Source organism: Chelonia mydas, chromosome 2, assembly GCF_015237465.2.
Source record: "Chelonia mydas isolate rCheMyd1 chromosome 2, rCheMyd1.pri.v2, whole genome shotgun sequence".
NCBI lineage: Eukaryota > Metazoa > Chordata > Testudines > Cheloniidae > Chelonia > Chelonia mydas.
In genome coordinates, this window is record NC_057850.1 from 119,155,116 (window position 1) to 119,168,156 (window position 13,041).

The window sequence follows — 13,041 nt, forward strand, 5'->3', positions numbered from 1 at the left end:
ACAATACAGGCCTTCTAATACAAGACTTGAAGCATTTGAAATCCTCACAAATAGACACCTAAAAAAATGAAAGCAATACTTTAAGACCTGAGGGAAAGATCAGAGATTGGCTGCGGGTGGATAACAGTAGCAAATGAGACAATGCAGATGTCTTTATTGCTCCATAGGCAGAGAGTACACCAGAATGATGAAAAAAGCACAACTGCACAAACGGGTGCCATATCCATCTGCCCTATCTGAAACACTTAAATGCAGTACTAATGATGGGATATTGAAAGAAAAGTCACCATATCACATTAAAAAAACAACATAAAAATAGGTTACTAATTTATAGACACGCCTATTGCTGTTCGTGTTACAAATCCACCCTGGCCACTACAATTCAGAGGAAAAAATGGCCAAGAGTAACCAACAGAGGTATGAGAAAGGAGATGCTGAGATTTGGGAGGTTTTAATACTCCTCAGAAGAAAAAGATACCTATCCATATTGATCAAAGAAATACCACCAGCCACCGTATTTACACCTGTTGCTAACATGGTTTCAGACATGATATGTTGAGTAGCAACAAGTCTGTACTTACTCATGCTTCATTATACATCAATAAGGCCCCTGTGGCAAAAAGACTTCAAAAAGAAGGTATCCTATCCCTGCCTCCCACCAATGCAGCTTCTGCCAAAACTATTTAAAAATCCTTTTCACTTGGTCATGCAGAAAGGGGGATGGGGACAGGGAAACAGGCTGGTCTTCCCTAGAAAATCAGCTCAACATTAGAAAAAGACCGTGAGGAGCCATGTGAACAGGTAGAATGCTGGATAGGACACTGCAGTCAGTGAATGCTGTGTTTGACATACAGTTATGAGTAAACTCTACTGGAACCATAACATTAATTTCCTAGTGAAGATGAGCCAGAGACAATGAATAAAGAAATAAGGGAAAGTCTACCACTGGGCAGGTCCACGAGTTGTATAGAGAGAAGGGGCTTTGTGTGGTGACCTTGTTAAAGAAATAAGAATCAAAAGAAGAGGTACATCTCACCATATTAAGCCTCCACAGTAGCACAAATGATGCTTAAATGGACATATATTGTGTCAGCTATTCATTCCAACAGCAATGTTATTTTATTTGGTCAGTAGCATTTTTATTGCCCTTATACTTTTAAGGCCCAATAAAAATACAAACAACATCTAATGGACACAAAAGGAAAAATTCATAAACACCACACAAGGAGATCTGATAAGAGCTCAATAAGTAAGATGACATGTAGCTCAAAAGTTATAAAATAATTTTTGTGCAAAGTCATGGCCCTGAATGCAGACACACAAGTCAGGCTTAGCCAGCACAGTCCAATTGCATTCTGAGGCTGAGGCTGAAGGCAGGGGTCAGGAACAAGAAGTAGAGTTCATTCATTATATTTTAAATGCAAAGGGGGGGCGGGGCGGACTGTAGGATAGATCAACTCCATTGTAAGCTTCAAGGGGAAAATGTCAGTTACAAACAGTTTTGTAGTTTTCTGTATAGTTTTTTCATTCAAAATGCTCATTTTGTCTACTCACCAATTACACCTTGTATCTGTTTTAGTGTACCCATACATTTCATATTTAGGTCCATAAAGGATCAAGAATGCTTTTTTCTATACTAACCAAAATGCTATCTGTATGCCATTCTAACCAAGCATAAGAGCACAGGGATAATTCCATTTTAGTGTCAGAATGTGGCTGGTAAGGTATGAACCACCACCAACCACCACCACAAGGGTTCCCCCACACAGCTTGTCTGCACTGAAGTTAATTTGGATTAAGGTAGGGTGTGAATTTAAAGTAGACTAACTATTCCTGATTAACTCTGTGTGGATGCTCTTGTTCTGGAATAAGAGTGCTCTATTCCCAATTAGCCTAATTACTTCCCAAAGTGGGTTTCTTTGAAGATGCCTCTAATACAAAACTAAAATGTAAGCAAAAATACATATTAAAAAGTTTTAGTCCAGACAACTGTCAATTTTACTGACTTTTATCAAACTCTGTATATGGCTTATAAATGAAGCAATATTCTGAGGACAATGAATTTTAGTATCCCAATGGAAAATATTAATATATATCTAACAGCTCATTTCCATAGTTCTCTCTGAACCATAAACATATTGCCTTCCAATATTTCTTTTTTTGCTACCACAAACTGGTAGGCAACACAAGGGCAGATTTCCTGGATCACATTTACACTGAGAAAGATATGGAAAAAACCCAAGCAATCCTTTGCAATATATTCTCTCAGCTCTCAAGAGTGAGTTTTTAAAAATATGTAATATTCATCTTCAAAATCTGGGTAAACATTAAAGTGATGTCTTGGCTTCCAAATTAAACAGTAAAGGAGGAAATTTAAAATCTTGTGTTTCCCTCAAGCCAGATTGAAAGAGACTTTGTGCATGACTTTTTTACTTGCTATTGGATTGTTAAAATCAGAGCATTCTTATAAAGCCTACTGCAGTGGGGGACACAGGACATTTCTAGGCATGGCTAAAAATCACAGCAATGGATTTATAGCACACTAAGAAGAAAAAAAATCAGGCAACAAGAGCAATCTTCACACAAAAGGGTAAGAAAAAGAAGCCTTGCAGCTAGGGGCAATCAAATCTGCAAAAAGAACATGAAAGATTTCCTTAGATTTCCTCCCCAACCTAGCCCCTTTAGAGAAAAGATAAATTACAGCAAAAGCAAGCTCCTCCCCCAAAAAATATTTCGTGCAGAATGAGAACTACACTCCAGCAGCATTAACTATTAAAAAAAACCAACTAAGATTAACTAAAATTACTACAATGATAAAAACTTGGTTTGTTTGGGTTTTTTTCCTGTTTGCTTGTTTGTTTTTGCTCCGGTTTACACAGAGGGCATCAGACTTGTTCTGTCTAGGGAGCCCAACGCTTCTCAACTTCATCTATATTGAGAAACACACCCTTTTAACAATACAAAAAGTAGGATGATCATGATCCCAGACCTGTTCATAATCTCCAACGTGAAAAAACCCATGGCCCAGCTGAATCTTCCTGAATTTTCTTCAGTTATCTTACCCTAAGCTAGCCCTAGGTGCGATGCCTACTGTTCACGTAAAATAGACTGTAGCAATAACCCTGTAAGAAAAATGGTAGGTTTGCAGTGGTGGGTACAGGATCACTAAGGATAGCAGTTAATAACATGGGTGCAAACAAAACACTTAACTATACTCGGTTCAAAGACGACTGTCTGAATAGATTTTATGGAAATCTGGTTTTCCCCGTTAATATTGCAAAAGGAGACCTAAAGGAACAGTAATATGGCAGTCCAGATACAATTTTATATATTAAAAAGCAACATAAAGGCTCTTCAATCAAATTTAAGTCCATAGTCCAACCCTGGTTATGCAACTCAGACCTACAGTATTTTAAAATGCTTCCTTCATCTCCTTTGAGTCAAGCATGGCAATGTGAAAGTCTTTATTCTAGATCCTATTCCACCTTTTTAATGTGCCAATAAAATTAGCACGTGCCCCTCCATAGCAATGAGTTCTAAATATTGTCAATTTGCTTTTTACTCCCAGTCCTACAGCAATTAAAATGAAGCTTCTACTCCAGCATCATTATTCATAATGGTATTGGCAGAGTACTCTCTCTCATCAGGCAATGAAAGCCAGTAAATGTTCTCTCATTCTCCATCGAGAATCAGTTTACTTAGAAAAGAACTATGACTATCAGAATATGAAGACCCTCAGGGAACGCAAGCATTTTTAAACTATCATCTGTGTATCTGTGCAGTCGTAAGGCTTACAAATGTAAACAAGAGTTCACAAAAGCCAGTGGTGTCCTTGAATGATCAAAATGCTCTGCACACAAAATTTTCCTTGCTCAGTACTGTCTCATCCAATCTGAAGGAAACCAAGTATTTTGAGAAAGTCAAAAAAATGGTCTAGTTTCATTATAAATCACTAGCTGTTTGCAGCAGAAACCACTGCACCAAAACCCTCTGTGAATCAATAGATATCCTTGCATCTAAAGAATGGTATTTAAGGAAATCCTTCCTTTGTCCAGTAAAATGCCACCTCTATCACAAAGCTTGCCAGGACTGATCACTGGCCCTGTTTATTCTAAAGCTTTGGCTACGCTACAAAATATACCTGTTGCTGACAATGAGCGTCAACTGAACCAGCTGTATGGACAAAGTTATAGGCCTTGTCTATGCAGGAAACTTCTTTTTTTTTAAACCTTAAGGTGTGAATTTAAATTTCCTCCTGTCAACCCCTTTCCTGAAAGCTGTATTCAAATAATAAAAGGATACACATTTTTAAAAAAAGAGCCTTCATCAGACGAAAACTCAATTAACAGATTGCACTGTAAAGTGACCCAGGATTCTGACTCTCAAAACAAGAAGTTACTCACCTCATGCAGTAATGGTGGCTAACGCTACATTTCGGTCATGGGTATTTTTAGTAAAAGTCATGGACAGGTCACAGACAGTAAATAAAAATTCACAGCACGTGACCTGTCCATGACTTGTCCTATATATGGGGGGAGGGATAGCTCAGTGGTTTGAGCATTGGTCCCAGGGTTGTGAGTTCAATCCTTGAGGGGGCCATTTAGGGATCTGGGGCAAAAATTGGGGATTGGTCCTGCTTTGAGCAGGGGGTTGGACTAGATGATCTCCTGAGGTCCCTTCCAACCCTGATATGCTATGATTCTATGATATACCCGTAACTAAAACTTGAGCTGTGGCGCCACAGGTGCTCTGGGAGACAGCCTCCGGGGGTGCTGGGAGCACCGCATGGCCTGGGACCCCTGCTGGTGCTGAAGGGGGCAGGCGGTGGGGCTGGCATGCTCCCTACCCAGCTCCCTGGAAGCAACTGGCATGTCCTGGCAGCTCCTAAGAGGAGTGGATGGAAGGCCGGGGGCGGGGGGGCCTCCGTGAACTGCCCTTGCCACAAGCGCCAGGCCCACAGCTCCCACTGACCAGGAACCGCAGCCAACGGGAGCTGCAGGGGCGGTGCCTGCAGGCAGTGGCAGCGCACAGAGCCCCCAGCCTCTACATCTAGGAGCTGCAGGGACATGCTGTCTGCTTCTGGGGAGCCCCTCAAGGTAAGCCGCCCCGCATCCCAACCCCCTGCCCCAGCCCTGAGCCCCCTCCCATATTCAAACTGCTGCTGGGGGAGGGGGTGTGGCACAGGAGGGGGGGGAGAACAGTGGCACGAGACTGCCCCAGAATCGGCCAGGGTGGCTAGCCCAGGGGCTGTGAGGCCACTGCAGAAGTTACAGAGAGTCATGGAATTCATGACTTCTGTGACAGACGCAGTCTTAACAATAGTTCTTCAAGATGTGTCCCCTACAGGTGCTCCATTGTAGGTGCGTCAGTGTCGCTGCGCTGCTGATCGGAGAACTTTGGTAGGTGACTGCTCCCTGCCTGCCACAAGACTAGCCAGCATGTGCGAGCAACCCTCCTCAGTTCCTTCTCAGCTGCAGAGTCAATGACAACTCCTCCAAAGTAGAGGAGGAGGGCGGGTCTTGGAGCACCCATCAGGGGACACATCTCAAAGAAGTTTCAGTTACTATAGAAACAGACCAATAAAAAAATAGTTACCTACATACAAACTGCCCCCACCTGTTCGAGAAGAAAGTTCCAAGAAGATGACTTGAACACTTAAGATGAAATCCTGGGATTCTTCCAGATTTTGTAGGAAAGACTTGTCTGTACACCACTGTACTTATACTGCTATATGCAGTGCTGAGCTGGAGCCGGTTCGCACCCATTCACTAGAACCAGTTGGTAAATTTAGAAGCCCTTTTAGAACTGGTTGTTCCACGAGGGACAACCGGTTTTAAAAGGGCTTCTAAATTTAACCGGCCAAAAGTGGCGCCTTAGGTGCCAACTCCATGGGTGCTCCAGCCCTAGAGCATCCAAGGGGAAAATTTGGTGGGTGCAGAGCACCCATCGGCAACTCCCCACCTCACCTCCGCTCCGCCTCCTCCCCTGAACATGCCGCCCCGCTCTGCTTCTCCGCCCCCGCAGGGTTCCTGCGAATCAACTGTTCGCACGGGAAGCCAGAGCAGGCTGAGAAGCAAGCAGCGGCTTCGCACTCAAGCCCAGGGAGGCGGAGGTGAGCTGGGGCGGGGGGGCGCGGGGAGGACCGCCTGCGCCGCAGCAGGTAACCTGGTGGGGGGGGGCTCGCAGGGGAACCACTCCCTGTCCCAGCTCACCTCCGCCACCCTCTGTCTGAGCCGGAAGCCGCCGCCTGCTTCCCAGCCCTCCCAGGCTTCCCACCAAAGAGCTGATTCGCGGGAAGCCGGGGGAGGGGGCAGCGCAGAGAAGGAGAGCGGGGCAGTGCGTTCAGGGGCAGAGCAGAGGTGAGGTAAGCTGGGGCCAGGCGCGGGGCAGGGAGCTGCTGGTGGGTGCTCTGCACCCACCAAATATTCCCCATGGGTGCTCCAGCCCCGGAGCACCCATGGAGTCGGCGCCTAAGGCGCCACTTTTGATGTGATCAGTTGGGAGAGAGGCCACTCCCCTTGCTCCCCCCCCAACTATGGTCTCCCTAGCTGCCCCACGTAAGCACCGCCGGGACTCCCCACCTTGCCCTCCGACAGGTCCCTCTGGCTCTTAGGGGTGGGGTGGGCAACCACTACGGTGGCCCACGAGACCCTCCTGACCGGTTCTGGGGGCAGTCAGGGGACAGGGGTGTATGGGGCAGGGGGGCATCAAGGAACGCAGGGGGTTGGATGGGGCAGGAGTCCTGGGGGGCGGGGGTGGGCAACGACCCCCTCGTGGGGTGAGGAGGGAACCAGTTTTTAAGGTTTTGGCAGCTCATCACTGGCTATATGGCAGTAAGTTTTCCAGCGTAGACAATCCCCAAACATGCAATCTTGTTAGGTAATCTTCAGGTGCACTGGGTACAGCAGAACATACCTAATTTCTTCACTTTAAGTAATTTTCGGTTGGTGTTGACTTCAGTACTCATGTGACAATTCTAACAGCAGCGTTCAACTGCACATAGACAAGTTGTGCATGTATGCTACCTGCCGACACCAGTACGCAATAATCAGTTACAGAGAGGATTAAGGTTAAGGCTGTCCGCAAGGGGTGAGCATCAGTACCCCCCACTGGTCCCAGCCAGTTTGTGGATATCATCATTCCCAGCATTTATCTGGACAGAGTTCTCTATCAGTTGTTTTGGGAAATCCTTGTGTTTGAGTTTGATGTTGCGGAAGGTCACATTCAGGCACTTCTTTCCATGGTGGTTGTACAGGTGGAAAATGAAGACAGCATTTCTCCATCCTGGTGTATATCGTACCACTATCCCTCCAAAGCAGCAGCAATAATAGAAGAACACAACCGGGCAATAACCAACCCAGACTTGCCCACCGACAATCTCAAGCAACTGGTGATGCTGCTTTTAGTACAGGAATCCGATCTGGTTAGTGACCAAAGGTTTCAAAACCTCGGGACTATCACCAAAACACAAATGGTGGAGGCTAGGGGAGAACAGTGGGGTCAAGAATCAAGACCTAACCATAGATCCTACAGACCAACTACCTGGCTTCACCATGCCATGCAATATCTGGATCACAGCAAACTGCATCAGATTCACAATAAGCATTGCTATTACCTACTACACAAACAGAAAATGAAGGACAGCTGATATTCAAATGTCAAGACAGTCAAGCCATGGAACATCGAGTGAATCACTATCCTCTAAGATCTGTCTTCAGAGGGACAGCCATGATTCATTCCATGCCACTGGAAGCCACAAACTTAGATGTTGACCTTTAATGTTGTTTTTTAAGCTGCCATACAAAAAAGTAATTTTCTGATTGAAATGAAGACCATTTCTCTGTAACTCAGTCCAAGGAGTATGGACAGATGGAAAACAGACAAAAAAATGCTATTGGTAGTCTCAGAAGTTTTTAACCTCATGAGAAATATTTAGTTTGGGTAATATTGGCAGTTACAGTTTTAAATAGAGTTCACTGCTTGGGTCCAGGCTGGAGGCCAGCACTTTGTGCACCTGTTCTGCCTCAAAATAGTAATCCCTTATGCTCCATAATAGCTTGATCACATATTTGCAAGACTCAGAACTACCACCGTCTACGCCAGGGGTGGGCAAACTATGGCCCAGGGGCGACATCTGGCCCTTCAGACGTTTTAATCCAGCCCTCGAGCTCCCGCTGGGAGCGGGGGGTTGGGGCTTGCCCCACTCCAGCGCTCCAGCCGGGGTCCAGGCTTGCCCTACTCCACACGTACCATGGCTCCGCACAGCTCCCGGAAGCAGCGGCGTGTCCTGCTCCAGCTCTTATGTGTAGGGGCAGCCAGGGAGCTCCGCATTCCTCCCCTAGCACCGCTCCCACAGCTCCCGCTGGCTGGGAACTACGGCCAATGGGAGCTGCAGGGGCGGCGCCTGCAGACAGGGCAGCATGCAGAACTGCCTGGCTGCACCTCCAAGAAGGAGCTGAAGGGGGACATGCTGCTGCTTCTGGAAGCTGCTTGAGGTAAGCACTGCCCATAACCTGCGCCCCTGACCTCCCGTGTCCCAGCCCCCTGCCCAGCCCTGATCCCCTTCCTGCCCTCTGAACACCTCGGTCCCAGCCCAGAACACCCTCCTGCACCCCTAACACCTCATCCCCACCCCCATCCGAGAGCCTGCACCCCCAGCTGGAGCCCTCACCCCCTCCTGCACCCCAACCCCCAATTTCGTGAGCATTCATGGCCCGCCATACAATTTCCATACTTAGATGTGGCCCTCAGGCCAAAAAGTTTGCCCACCCCTGGTTTACACCTTCTGACAGGTGTAATATTCTGACATCAGGAGTAGCTATATTCTTAATAGTCAAATTCATTTTCATAAGAACATGTTTTTATAATTTATTTTGTGTTGGCAGAGTCCTCCAGCACCAAAAGTTTGTTTCAGCTGGAGTAGTTTCCACTCCAATAATTGCTGGGAAGTCTTTCAACTTCTTGTTGAGGAAATTACTAGTGAGTCCAACAATTTTTATTTGCTTGGGTCCTACCCTCCCAACAAGGGAGATCTTTAGAAAAGGCACTAGCTGAAAAGGCTAGGTCACTATTTTCTGACTCATATTCCATTCAGGAGAAGTCACACAACGGTCTCTCTCAAATACAATTTAAGACTTCAGTTTTAATTTTTACTTAAGAATTATTTTTCTAGCCATGCTTTCCATTAGATATTGAGAGAAACGTCAAATCCATTACCTAGATAAACTACCTACCTATGGTATCTATGGTGGAACACTTCCACACAGCTGTGCACTCGGCCTTGATCATCAGAGTCCTGAACTAACCCAAACTTACTTTGATGCAATGTCTGCAGTGGTAAATTCATGGAACATTTTGTGATACAAGTGGCAGTCTTCTCCCCCTCCCCCTTCCCCGCCCCTTCTGCGGGTTTGGTTTTTCAAGGGGCTCTCTGATTTTGGTTCTGTTTAGGCTTCTTGATCCAAGAACCTCAGTTTTGTTCTAGGATAGTATATCAAACTGCTGCCTGTTCTGATGACAATAGATTACCAGATGTTTCTATTCGTAGAAAAGGTTAGTGTTTAGCAAGTTGTTTCAAAGTTACTTGCAAGATTTTGGGTAAATTAATTCACACTTCTACTTATTTTAGATTTAAAAGAATAAAAAGGTGTCATCTGAAGCTCTAGGCATCCTAACCCACCATTAATAAAGTAAAATTTAAGACTGAATGTTGCAGTTTCAATAAGTGAGGTTCTATTTTACCTTCCGTGTGAGCCATTAACCTGATTTTTAAAGGTCTGTTCTTACAAAATAAGATTCCCTCAAACTTCCATGGTTTTTGACATTCCTGGAAAACAACACTTAGATGAGAAGTTAAGTAGTGAAGCGAGTGAGACCTATTTATCTTCCCATGCATTCACCACCCAAATCCCCCAGATTAAAAACTACTCAACAATTCCTCATGTTGTGCAAATACCCTGCCCAGATCCAAAATTTGGATCCACATCCATTTCCCTTCTTACTGACCTCCCCCTGAAAAGCCATATACACACAGGTTTATCTGGAACTCTCTAAGATGACTGCACTTCAGAAATAGGTGTGTATTTTGCAATACACTTTGGGATCTTTCTGTATTAAAGGTGCCACACATATTAAATCAGTGTACACAGCACCTCATGCAATTACTAACTCAGCAGAAAAATCTGCAAGTCTTGTATATCTAAATATACAAAAGTATGCTGTAGAATCACATTTATTAGGGATAGAGGTGCCCAGTGTCCAGTTTTTGACCAGAAGACCAGTCAAAAAGGAGACTGGACAATGTCCAGTCAGATCTTCTTACCAGATACCCAAAGTCCAGTTACTGTGGGCAGGGTAGGCACTGCTCACCCGCATGAGCCCCTACTCAGCTGGGGCCACCTCCTACCTGTGTCGGGCAGCTGCAACTCCAGCCCTGGCTCCACAAGTGAGTCCCTCCTGACCTGGCGGGGAAGCAGTGAGCGACTGTGGAGGGGGGAGAAATTGCAAACAGGGGCAGGGCCTCAGGGGAAGAGGCAGGGTGGGGGAGGTTCTGGCACTCCTGCTGGAGTATCTGGTTTTTAAATATTACAAAGTTGGCAGCCCTAATTAGGACTGATTTGATGGCAATGTATGATTGCACTTGAAAATTACTTCATGTGTGCAATGACCACTTTTCATGTCCTCACTCTTGGCTGGAACATTTTACATATATTAACAACTAAAGGCAGCAGTCTAGAAAGGGGATCACAGGGTTGCTAAATTTTTTTGTTTTATTTTTCCCTCCACTGGAAGAGCCACAGCTTAACTGAAACAAGGAAATTAAAAGCTTCAAACCACTAAACATGTCATGTACTTTGGAGTCTTATACGTAAAGATCTCAATGATTATAATAGGTGGGGGAAACCTGTAGTCTAGTCGGTCTGAATACAAAGCTTCACTCCCATCCTGGTAACAGTCACGTTATAAACCCTGGAAAACTGAGGTTCATAATTGAAATGGCAACTAACCTCTAACAACTCTGAAGGCACAGAACACAGCAATAGCTATTAGAGGAAGAGACTCACTTCTAAGTGCTTTACGATTACAATAAAACCCTAGTCTATTCTTATTTCACACAGCAATTTTCAAACCTGTTTTGATCATTCTTTTGTTCTTCCAGGGACACAAATATGGTATGGGCTCCACAAAGTTTTTTCCTTACTTCAACTTTATTCGACAGAAAGTATAAATCTTGTCAGAGGTGCTGGAACAATTTGGGGGGAGAGGGGGCATCTGAGAGCCATTGAATCAAACTGTAAACCCTGTAATACAACAGAAATCACTAAGGTGGGGGCACAGCAGGAACACCCCCCCCCAGTAAACCTATGGATCTTTTTGGTAAAATGGAGTAGTAACTTGAAGGGCAAGTGTGGGTTTTTCACCTGCGTTATTTCAGGGGACATGTCAGAACACAAAAACTAGGCCCACTGACTGCATTGCACTCAAAGAGTTGAACTGCATATTTTTCCCAGGAAGTGTCATTGTCAAGGACTGGCTCTGTCTGGGTCTTTGTGACTGGATCCACTACTGCTGTTGCAGACATTGGTATGGGGTCCGGTTCATCACCTCTGATCGGGTCCTGGTAGAAGTCTCCAGAACAGAGCTAGGTGTGACAGCTTGCTTAGCCTGGCTGCGGGTGACCATTCCCAGCCTCTTGGCTCGCTTCACATGATTGGCCAAGTCTTCTTCTCCCAGTCAGTCAGGTAATTTGCATTCAGACAGACAGGAGCCTGTTCACCAGTGTTCAGATCCTTCACTGCTACTAATTCCAAGGCTGGACTCTGTCTTAAAGAGAAATCATCCATTTTCACTAACAAGCTAGACTCAAAGTTCTGTTGTCCTTCCCTTACCAACCTCTGATTCCACATGGAACTAGATGCTAAGTTCACAGAGAGACTACAAGTCATATCCAATGTGCCTAGAGAAGAGCGTTTACCTGACATCACCTGCATTCTCGAGAGATTAACTGCACAGCTGTTCTGCTCTGCAGACTCAGCTACCCAGTCTTCCCTCTGAACCTGAGACACAGACTGTTCACTTACAGAATCAGCATGGAGACATTCCTCTCTCAACAACCTTGTCTCCCCAATAAGCTGGCCAAATACAGCCACTTGGTTGTAGGACTGTTCAACGTTCTTAACAGCTTTCACTCCATCTGAGACCTTCTCAATGCTACCCACACTGGATCTTTCAAAAGGAAAGTCAGTGGATCCATTCACAACAGAAAATTTCTGGCTGTTAGGAATTGAAACTTTCTTGATTAGATCACTGTCACACCCTTCAGTTACAGTAAACTGCTTGTAAAGACTACCATGAGGATTCCTTTCCCCAGGAGCTTTTCTAAGCAGCAATTCACCCCTCACACAAATTCTGCCTTTAACCTCTTCACCTAGGGCTTGCACTAAAGGAACACTTCCCTGAGCAACACTGAACTCTAGAGTAAAGATGTGGGGACCTGAATGAAAGACCCCCTAAGCTTATTCTTACCAGCTTAGGTTAAAAACTTCCCCAAGGTACAAATTTTGCCTTGTCCTTGAACCCTATGCTGCCACCACCAAGCGTGTTAAACAAAGAACAGGGAAAGAGCCCACTTGGAGACGTCTTCCCCCAAAATATCCCCCCAAGCCAAACACCCCCTGTCCTGGGGAAGGCTTGATAAGAATCCTCACCAATTGGTACAGGTGAACACAGACCCAAACCCTTTGATTTTTCATTGTTCTTAAGATCCATCAGGTTCTTCAAAGAAGAATTTTAATTGAAGAAAAGGTAAAAGAATCACCTCTGTAAAATCAGGATGGTAAATACCTTACAGGGTAATAGATTCAAAACAGAGAATCCCTCTAGGCAAAACCTTAAGTTACAAAAAGACACAAAAACAGGAATATACATTCCATCCAGCACAGCTTATTTTACCAGCCATTAAACAAAAGGAAATCTAATGCATTTTCTAGCTAGATTACTTACTAACTTAACAGGAGTTGGAAGGCTTGCATTTCTGATCCG

General features: G+C 45.0%; 1 protein-coding gene across 1 annotated transcript in view; it reads right to left on the reverse strand.

Annotated features, from left to right (window-relative positions):
• PHLPP1 (PH domain and leucine rich repeat protein phosphatase 1) overlaps nt 1-13,041 on the reverse strand; it is a 219,163-nt gene that overhangs the window by 76,209 nt on the left and 129,913 nt on the right. The gene's annotated exons all lie outside the window — the stretch shown is intronic.